This window comes from Myotis brandtii, unplaced genomic scaffold (genome assembly GCF_000412655.1).
Source record: "Myotis brandtii unplaced genomic scaffold, ASM41265v1 scaffold237, whole genome shotgun sequence".
NCBI classification, from domain to species: Eukaryota; Metazoa; Chordata; class Mammalia; order Chiroptera; family Vespertilionidae; genus Myotis; species Myotis brandtii.
In genome coordinates this window covers 6,804,703-6,814,163 of record NW_005358943.1, presented here as the reverse complement: position 1 = coordinate 6,814,163, position 9,461 = coordinate 6,804,703, and the positions used below count along the sequence as shown (strand labels likewise).

Genomic DNA, 9,461 nt, shown 5'->3' with positions numbered 1-9,461 from the left:
GTCAGGTTGAGCTGAAAATTCTTGGTGTGTCTCACCAAGGACAGGAATAAAAGAAGCAAAGAGATCAGGGACAGGAAAAAGGGGATAATATAGGTCAAAGTAATAATAAGAAGAGATTTAATAGAGAACATCTCATTTGCCTCTAACTGCAAAGTCATATTTATTTCATGTACCCTGTACGTATTCAACCACAATTCACTAGGAACAACACGCATTAAGAGGTTAAGAGACAGTAGGAAGAAAGACCCCAGGAAAAGCAGAAGAACCACCCTGTTGACTCTCCACTTCAGCCACATGAAAAAGGAGTGGGAGAAATTGGCTATCTTAAGGAAGTAGAAAATGCTGAGGCAGGTGGCAAACCAGATAGTTAGGTGGTTAGTTAGTGCCCAAAGAATACTAACCACCTTTGCTAGTTTACCAGTAGCATACAGATGTGGAGCTAGCCTCATTATAAATGAATCCAAGAGTATTACCAACAGTTGAATGATTCTGGCCAGAGCCAAGCTGGTGAGGATGAAATCAGCTGAGGAAACTTTCCCAGTCCTGAACCATTCGATGCAGTTCATCAGTCCGATGAATCCATTTCCTAGCACTCCTAAAATGAATATTCCTGTTGCCACAACCAGAAAGGAGGCCTTCATTTCAAATGACATCGTTATAAGAATGTTTCTAATGTTGTGCCTCAATGAAAGCTTTATAGTGAAACAGTTGCTGATGGACATCCATTTATGATGATTTCCATAAATATTTTCACCATAATTCCAGAAAATACATCCAAAGTTCTTCTTTGAGATACAGTTCCAGAGACCTTCGCAAAAGAATAGTTCATTCCATTTGAATTGTAATTCCAGTGCTAAACTGAACATTTCTGTTAAGACACACACATTTCATGAATACCTGTAGCATTCCTTACAGTCAGCTACTATATAAACATAAATGTTGTCCACTTATCTTGACACCAGCTGCAAATTTCCATTTGTGCCACTGACTAAATGGATAAAGTAAAATACATAAACATGCAAATCTGAGAGAGATTATTTCCAACCAATTGAATTTCTGTCTCCTTGGAACATACATCTAAATGCAAATATTTTAAATTTTGAATAGTAATTGCTAGGGGAAAAGCTTTTATATAATTCAGCTATTGTTTGTTACTTAATGATAAGATCCTTGTATATATCAAGTATTTTTGTTGATGCAATTTAATTTACATAAATAATTTATTGCAATTATTTCTAGTTTAAAGACCACACCCAAGTCCCAGAACATAGAACTAAAAATAATCATGGAGAAATATTATTAAAGCTAAAGCAGAAGTTATAAGCAAAATATACCAGGAATATACATAAAGCAGCTACAAATGCTACAATGCAAAATTGACTATGGCTTTATGAAGACAGGAATATTTAGTGGGAACTTGAATTATTTAGAAGTTATGAAGAAATACAGAAGTAAATTCAAGACTGATGTAAGGGCATGTGAAATATTCAGTGACATGAACAAATATGACACCCTTCTAAGCAGAGGAACTTTTTTTGTTTTACAGCATCTTATTTGCTTTTCAACTGAAAGGTTTCTAAGTGCTCTACCATATTCGTGTTCTAAATGAAATGTCTTGATCTACTTTCTGGGCAATAGAGTGACTATGTTTTTCAGACTCCCTTACAGATGGTGTGGCAACGTGAATTATGTGGATCAATGTTTTGCAAATGAAAATTAAGTGCACCATTTACAGGCCCGCACCCAAATTACCTCCCACACATGCCCCCCCATACATCTTTCTTCTCCCTGCTGTCCGCAATGCCGTGATTCCATGGCAATCGTGGAAGCCACATGTGGAAGATGGCATGTTTGTGATCAGCCTTCTTCCCTGGACAACAGCATAGAGGAGGCTCCTCAGACATATCAGGACTGTTTATAAAGCAATAGGAAATTTATATATTTTTTTAAATATATATTTTTATTGCTTAAATTATTACAAAGAGTATTACATGTTTCTCCTTTTTTCCCCCCGCCCTTGACAATCCCCTGGCCTCCCTTACCCCCCCAGTGTCTTATGTCCATTGGTTATGCTTATATGCATGCATACAAGTCCTTTGGTTGATCTCTTACCCCCCCGCCTGCTCCCCCCCTCCCCGGCCTTCCTGCTGTAGTTTGACAGTCTGTTTGAGGCAACTTAGGAAATTTATATTATGAATGAGTCACTGTATGTTTTGTAGCCTATTGACAACCGTTGTTCATTCACCCAGTCTAAGGCAGTAATTGGAACCGAGCACATGCAGATTAGTTAAGGAGCACTTGAATGGTGAAGAAACAGAACCAGGAAATCTATGCCACCTGCTGATTTTGTGATGGTTTTGATTTCATTGGTTTTCCAGATCTAATGTGGTTTATTCATGTATTTATTTAATATTTAGAATATCATTTTCTCCAACTATCCCATGGGCTGGCTTTTATGTCCTGAGGACTTAGCAGGAACCAGGATAGACATCATCTGACATTATAATGCTTATATTCTAATTAGAGGCCCGGTGCACGAATTTGTGCACTGGTAGGGCCCCTCGGCCTGGCCTGCAGACATCCCCCGAAGGGTCCAGGATGTGAGAGGGCACAGGCCAGGCCGAGGGACCCCACTAGTGCAAGATCGGGGCTGGGGAGGTACCGTGGGAGGGCTCCAGCACGTGTTTGGCCCGTCTTGCCCAGTCCCCATCTGCTGGACCCCAGCAGCCAGCTAACCTACTGGTCAGAGCATCTGCCCCCTGGGGGTCAGTGTGCATTATAGCGACTGGTTGAACAGTTGAACGGTCAAACAAACAGTCGGACACTTAGCATATTATAATTTTATTATATAGGATGGGCCAGACAGATGATTAAAAACTTTGAATAAATCAAAAGTGGGAAAGGTTTATATTGAGATACAGGTAATGTTAAAATTTCATAATGCTAAGATTTAATATAGACATGTAAATGCAGTTGTTAAACAAGGTCATACATTTTTTTCTTATGATAGAACTCACAACCAAATATATTTCCACATACTATTTCACCATTTTCCATAAGATTATAATAAAAACAGATCTGAAGACTTTTTTATAATTATTACATGGACATCATAGATATCAATTTTCATGTATGCAAACTTATGTACCATATTTATATACTACACTTATTTTGAGCATATACTTAAGATAGGTAAAATTTGAATATTTTCTCTGAAGTTTAAAAGGAATTCTTAAATAGAAAGATGGAGCAGATGATTCCAAATTCAGAGGCCCAAACATGGTGAATATGTAAACTAAATAAATTGATATAAGTTTTTGAATTAGAAAATGTCTTCTCAATTCAAAAATAACAGCATCAGTAAAAACATCATGATTATTTTGCTTTCTTCTTTATTACTATTATAGAACTTATTTATTTTCTAAGCTTTCACCTATTGTATTAAATCTAATACTCTATAGTACTATTTATTGTACATGAATATAAAATACATTCTAAATATGTTTGTCACTCTTTAATTTCATTACGTGCATCTTTTCCTAAGAGTTCTGGTTGTTTTCTATTAACCATGAAGTAAGAATTCATGATGTAATAATATCTATTTCAAGCATCTATCCTGAGTGTGTGATTTAGAATTGAATACCCTTACCAACCCAAAGACTGGAGGTTCAAACAAAAACATTTAAACTCACTGTGGTACATATGTGTGGTACTAATTACAAGGGAAAATAGCAATAATTCCCTGAGATGAGTTATCAGTCCTTAAAAATGCATAAATATAGATAATAAATTCTTTACTTGCAAGATGATAACATAGAATATGTATGTGAAGTATTCATAAATTTATAATTCTGAGCAATTTCTTACAATATTTTATAAAATTAGATTGCTTACCTAAAAAATATGGCAATCTTATAGTCTTTCTTGTTTTTATAAACATGCACAAATATATATTTTTGTGATAAACTTAAGTACAAGTTTTTCTAGGTATACCTTACCCAATTCTATACACATTAAGAAATGTAGTAGGAAGTACAAAACCTTGCAAACTTCATCAGTTTATTTTCTTGCAGAAGACACAAGGTGCCCCATTTATCTCCTTTCCTTCAGCCAGCACCTCAACTGCCTCAGAAGTGACAGAAAGGCCTGTCTCAGCTTCTTATTTCCCCAAATCAGGATAAATGAGTGGCTCGATGGATACAGGATTCCAAAAACTTGGCAAAGCAAGGGAACTGAATTGTTCTGCATAATACTAAAATTCCAAAATGAGATGATTTGAGCGAAGAAGTAAATGACAAATAGCAAGAGAAAGGAGATCACAGTTTGCATGGCTCTTATGTGGACTTCGGTGCTGGGATCTTGGGATCCTTTGCCACTGACCTGCATCTTCTTCAGATGTTTCCACATGGAAAAGATTAGCAGCAGAACAGCTGTCAGGGACGTAGTGAAGGGTATGAAGTGTACAAGCACGAATATAATCCCATTTGAAAGGTGTGTGATGTCCCTCAATTTGCTCTCCCAGGTGATGTTTCCTTTGTATACGTTCATCTTCATTTTTTCATCTGTGCCTACCACTGCAAGATGAAAAACCAAGAAGACCGAAGTCCCCCACAGTATCATGATAACCACTCTTTCAGCTCTCCATTTTAGGTGAAGAAATAAAAGGCAGGAGAAATTGGCTATCTTGAGCAAATAAAGTATGCTGAGGCTAGTAGCAAGCCAGAGACTAAAATGGTTGCTTGCTACCCATGCAATATGAACAATAGTTTTTACTTCTGAACTATAGATCGCTGGATGCAACACAGTTCCATACCAATTGAATATTATTATCCAGAGCAAACAAATTCTAGAGAAAGCCAGAGCAGTGAGAATTCGATCAGCACAGGAGATCTTGTGTTTCTTGACCCAGTCAATGCAGTTCACCAGTGCTATGAAGCCATTGGCAAAACTTCCTAGAACATATTGTGCTATTATAAGGATGGAAAGAATGCTTGGTAATAAGTGTATCATGTCTGAAAAAAAAAAAGCCAAGTATAATATTATCGGTCGTGAATCCTTTACTATTCTGACCTTAAGTTCTATTTGCAGCTGAACTTGAATGTGTATAAAATTCTTCTTTCTTTTAAATTCTATGACCAATGCCAAGCAGGAAAGTACCAGGGTGTGCTAATGCAAGAGTTCAACACTTTCTTTATAAAAACATTATTACCCAAACAACTCAAATCAACTCCTATTCAAATAATGTCCTTGCTGTAGGCTGGAATATATCATAACTGATGTTGTTGTAAAAGCTGAATTCTCATTTGCTAGCATGCAAATATAGACATATTCTCTTTCATTGATTTGCAATTTTCTTTGTTTAACCTCTCCATACTTTGTATTCATCAACTTTGTCATTAGTAAACCATACAAGCCCAATACATTGACTATACAGTAAAAGCTATATTGTTCAATAAAGCTTGGTCATAGATTTGATGATTGAAATGTTCAGAGAGGGCCGGGGTCACGCATCTATGACATGAGGCTGTAATGTATCAAAAAGCTTTTATTTCAGGTGCCTGGGTGCAGAGGGGCTGAGTGTGACAACAAGGAGTCAGCAGAGAGTGCAGGGAGACAGAAGATTTTTATCAGCTACTAGAGGCCCGGTGTACCAGATTTGTGCAGGGGGTAGGGGGTGTCCCTCAGCCTGGCCTGCACCCCCTTGGTAGATGTCCGACTTCCCTCTCACAATCCAAGACTGCTAGCTCCTACCTGCTCGCCTGCCTGCCTGCTTGATTGCCCCCTAACCGCTCCACTGCCAGCTGATTGACGCCTAACTGCTCCCCTGCTGGCCTGATTGCCCCAACTGTCCACCCCTGCCAGCCATCTTGTGGTGGCCATCTTGTGGTGACCATCTTGTGGCAGCCATCTTGTGATGACGTTGAGCGCAAGAGCCACCTAGGCTTTTATTAGTATAGATTGCTGGCTGCAAGCAGTTCAGCTGATTTAAGGGTCCAGTCCTTCATTCCTCCCACCACCAGGTGTCTTCTGGTTATCTGAGCTATGCATTGTTCAAGGCTACAAGCTTTTTGCAAAGTATCTGCTAAGGACAATAAGTTTTTCTCTGCCCCATTTTATTCTCTTTAACCCTTTCAGTCACCATTATTACTGATATGTTAAATTTTTTATTGAATGTATTAGGATGACATTGGTTAATAAAATTGTATAGGTTTTGGAGAACCAAAATGGTGGCATAGGTCAATGCCAATACTCACCGCCTCTCACAACCACATCAAAATTATAACAAAAATACCAAACAACCATCATTCAGAACTGCCTTAAATATGACTGAATGGAAGTCCTACAACTAGAGAAGTAAAGAAGAAAGTACATTGAGACTGGTAGGAGGAGAGGAGGTGTAGAACAGGGCTGATCTGACCCCAATGTGTGGCATGCTTTGAATCTAGAGGGTATCTCCACTGTGGAGGCCTCTCATGAGAAGCAAGGGGTCCCAGCCGCACACCAGACACCCAACCCAGGGTTCCAGAGTTGGGAAGAGAAGTCCCTATAACTTTGGGCTGTAAAAATCAGCAGAGATTGTGGCTGAGTGACACAGAGGCTGCTGGAGACCCCAGCAGTTCCTCTTAAAGGGGCCATGCATGGACTTACTCAGTCTCCAGTGCTCAGGCAATGGCTTGGAGGGGACCCAGAGGCATGCTGGGAGGAATTGAATTGTCTGGCATCAGAGCAAGAACTTGGGGGCAGCTTTCTCCTGAATACTGGTGCTCGCAGGGGTCATTGTTCCCAGGCAGAGACCTCCCCAGTTACAGAGCTGACTGGCAGCTATATCTGTGTTTTCATCAGCCTGGCTCATACTGTTTGCTCCACCCTGGTGATTCCCTGAGACCCCGTCCCACCCAATTTGCAGCCCCACCCAAGTTGTTTGCAGCAGCTTTTCTATATGAATGGCCTGTCCTGGCTCAGGCTTCAGACATGCCGAAAATCTCTCAAACAAGCAGCTGCTGGCATCAGTGTACCCCATACCTATCAATAAGAGTCCCAAGACCCAGCACTAGCACCAGCCTGCCTTGGTGCACTTACAAGCCCAATACAAGTGGCAGTCATCTGCAGATATCTCTGTAACTCCTGCCAGTGGCCCCAGACAGTGGCTGGCTTTGCATCTCCCAGGAGGCCTCAGAGCCAGTGCAATTGGGAGACAGCTTCAGACCATACCAGATTACAACTCCTCACACCCACAAGTGACACACCCAAGGGGCAGACTCGGTGAGCACAAAAGCCCCACTAAAGCAAGCCCTGCTCCATAGTAGTGTCTCCTGCACAGCAGCTCTTCCACTGTAGTTGAAGCTGGTCCTCACAGCCAATTGGCCTGGGAGTCAATTCTTCCCAGTTACACAAACAACAATGAAGGCTCAACTACAACAAGACTGTGCACACAGCCCACACAGGGGGTGCACCTAGAGTGCCCAGCTCAGGTGACTTAGGAGGCTACGCCACTGGTCCCTGCAGGACACTTACTATACAAGGTCACTCTACTAATTCCAGGAGATATAGTAGCTCCACCTAATACATAGAAACATATACAGGAAGCAGCCAAAATGCAGAGACAAAGAAACATGTCACAAATAAAAGAACAGAAGAAATCTCCAGAAAAAGACCTAAATGAAATGGAAGCACACAAACTACTAGAAACAGAGTTCAAAACAATGGTTATAAGGATGCTCAAGGATCTTAATGAGAGCTTCAAGGGACTTAGTGAGAATTTTAAGGATCTTAGTGAGAATTTCAAAGACATAAAAAAGGACCAGTCAGAAATGAAGGATAATAATTTACAAAGAATCAACAGAAGAGGATTCCAAGAATCAAATCAACAATTTGAAATATGAGAAAGAAAACAAAACAAAACAAAAAACTAAACTAAAAAACCAGAAGAGCAAAAAGATAGTGTAAGGAGCCTCTGGGACAACTTCAAACATACCAACATTCGCATTATGGGAGTGCCAGAAGGAGAAGATATAGAGAAAGATATTGAAAACCTATTTGAAGAAAGAATGATGGAAAACTTTCCCTACCTGGTTAAAGAAATAGACTTACAAGTCCAGGAAGCACAGAGAGTCACAAACAAGAGGAATCCAATGAGGCCCACACCAAGACACATCATAATTAAAATGCCAAAGGTTAAAGACAAAGAGAGAATCTTAAAAGCAGAAAGAGAAAAGCAGTTAGTTACCTACAAGTGAGTGCCCATATGACTGTCAGATGATTTCTCACCAGAAACTTTGCAGGCCAGAAGGGAGTGGCAAGAAATACTTAAAGTGATGAATAGCAAGGACCTGCCAGCAAGATTACTCTACCCAGCACAGCTATCATTTAGAATTGAAAGTCAGATAAAGAGCTTCACAGACAAGAAAAAGCTAAAGGAGTTCATCATCACCAAACCAGTATTACATGAAATGTTAAAGGGTATTCTTTAAGAAGAGGAAGAGAAAGAGGAAGAAGGAGAAGAAGGAGAGGAGAAGGAGAAGAAGAAGGAGAGGGAGAAGGAGAAGGAGAAGGAGAAGAAGGAGGAGGAGGAGGAGGAGGAGGAAGAGGAGGAGGAGAAGGGGAAGGGGAAGGGGAAGGGGAAGGACTGGTGGGAAGCAAGGGGAAGGAGAAGGAGAAGGAGAAGGAGAAGGGGAAGGAGGAGGAGGAGAAGGAGAAAGAGAAGGAGAAGGAGAGGGAGAAGGAGATATAAAAATGTGAACAATTAAATGGCAATGCATATCTATCAATAATTAAATCTAAAAATCAAAATAAACAAGCAACAAATCTAATGAACAAAATAAATTGATGAATAAAATAGAATCAGAGGCACGGAAACATGGAACAGACCGATAAATCTCTGAGGGAAGGGAAGAGGGGTGTGGGAAGAAATTAACCAAAGATCTTATATGCACATATGCATTACCTATGGACACAGATAATAGGGTGGTGAAGGCCTGGGGTGGGGCTGGAACCAGGTAGAGGGGGGCAAAGGGGGATAAACGGGGAACATCTGTAATATTCTCAAACAATAAAGATTTTTAAAAATAAAAACATATAGATAAGCTGAAAGATTTACACACTGGTTGGGCTAAATATGTTCTTACTATGGCTTACCCTTCTATATCAAGGACGTTAAGTAACTGACACTGAAAACTTTTGGGGTAATTAAAAACATGACAATAGAGAAAGGTAGAAATATCTGGATTCTGGAGTAATGGGTAATTTATTTCTGTTCTCTCTACCTCTCTCTATCCAACTCTATATCTATGTATGTATGTATCTATCTATCTATCTATCTATCTATCTATCTATCTATCTATCAACTGTGCTTGGGCTGCTATAACAAAAATACCACAGACTGGGTAGCTTATACATAGCATAAGTTTCTATCTCACAGTTTTGGAGGGAGGGAAGTCCAAGATCAAGGTGCCAGCATGGTT

General features: G+C 39.9%; 1 pseudogene; it reads right to left on the bottom strand.

The window, feature by feature from the left end:
* Positions 1–4,013: 4,013 nt before the first annotated feature.
* Positions 4,014–5,010, bottom strand: LOC102241036 (annotated as a pseudogene).
* Between the last annotated feature and the right edge of the window lie 4,451 nt (positions 5,011–9,461).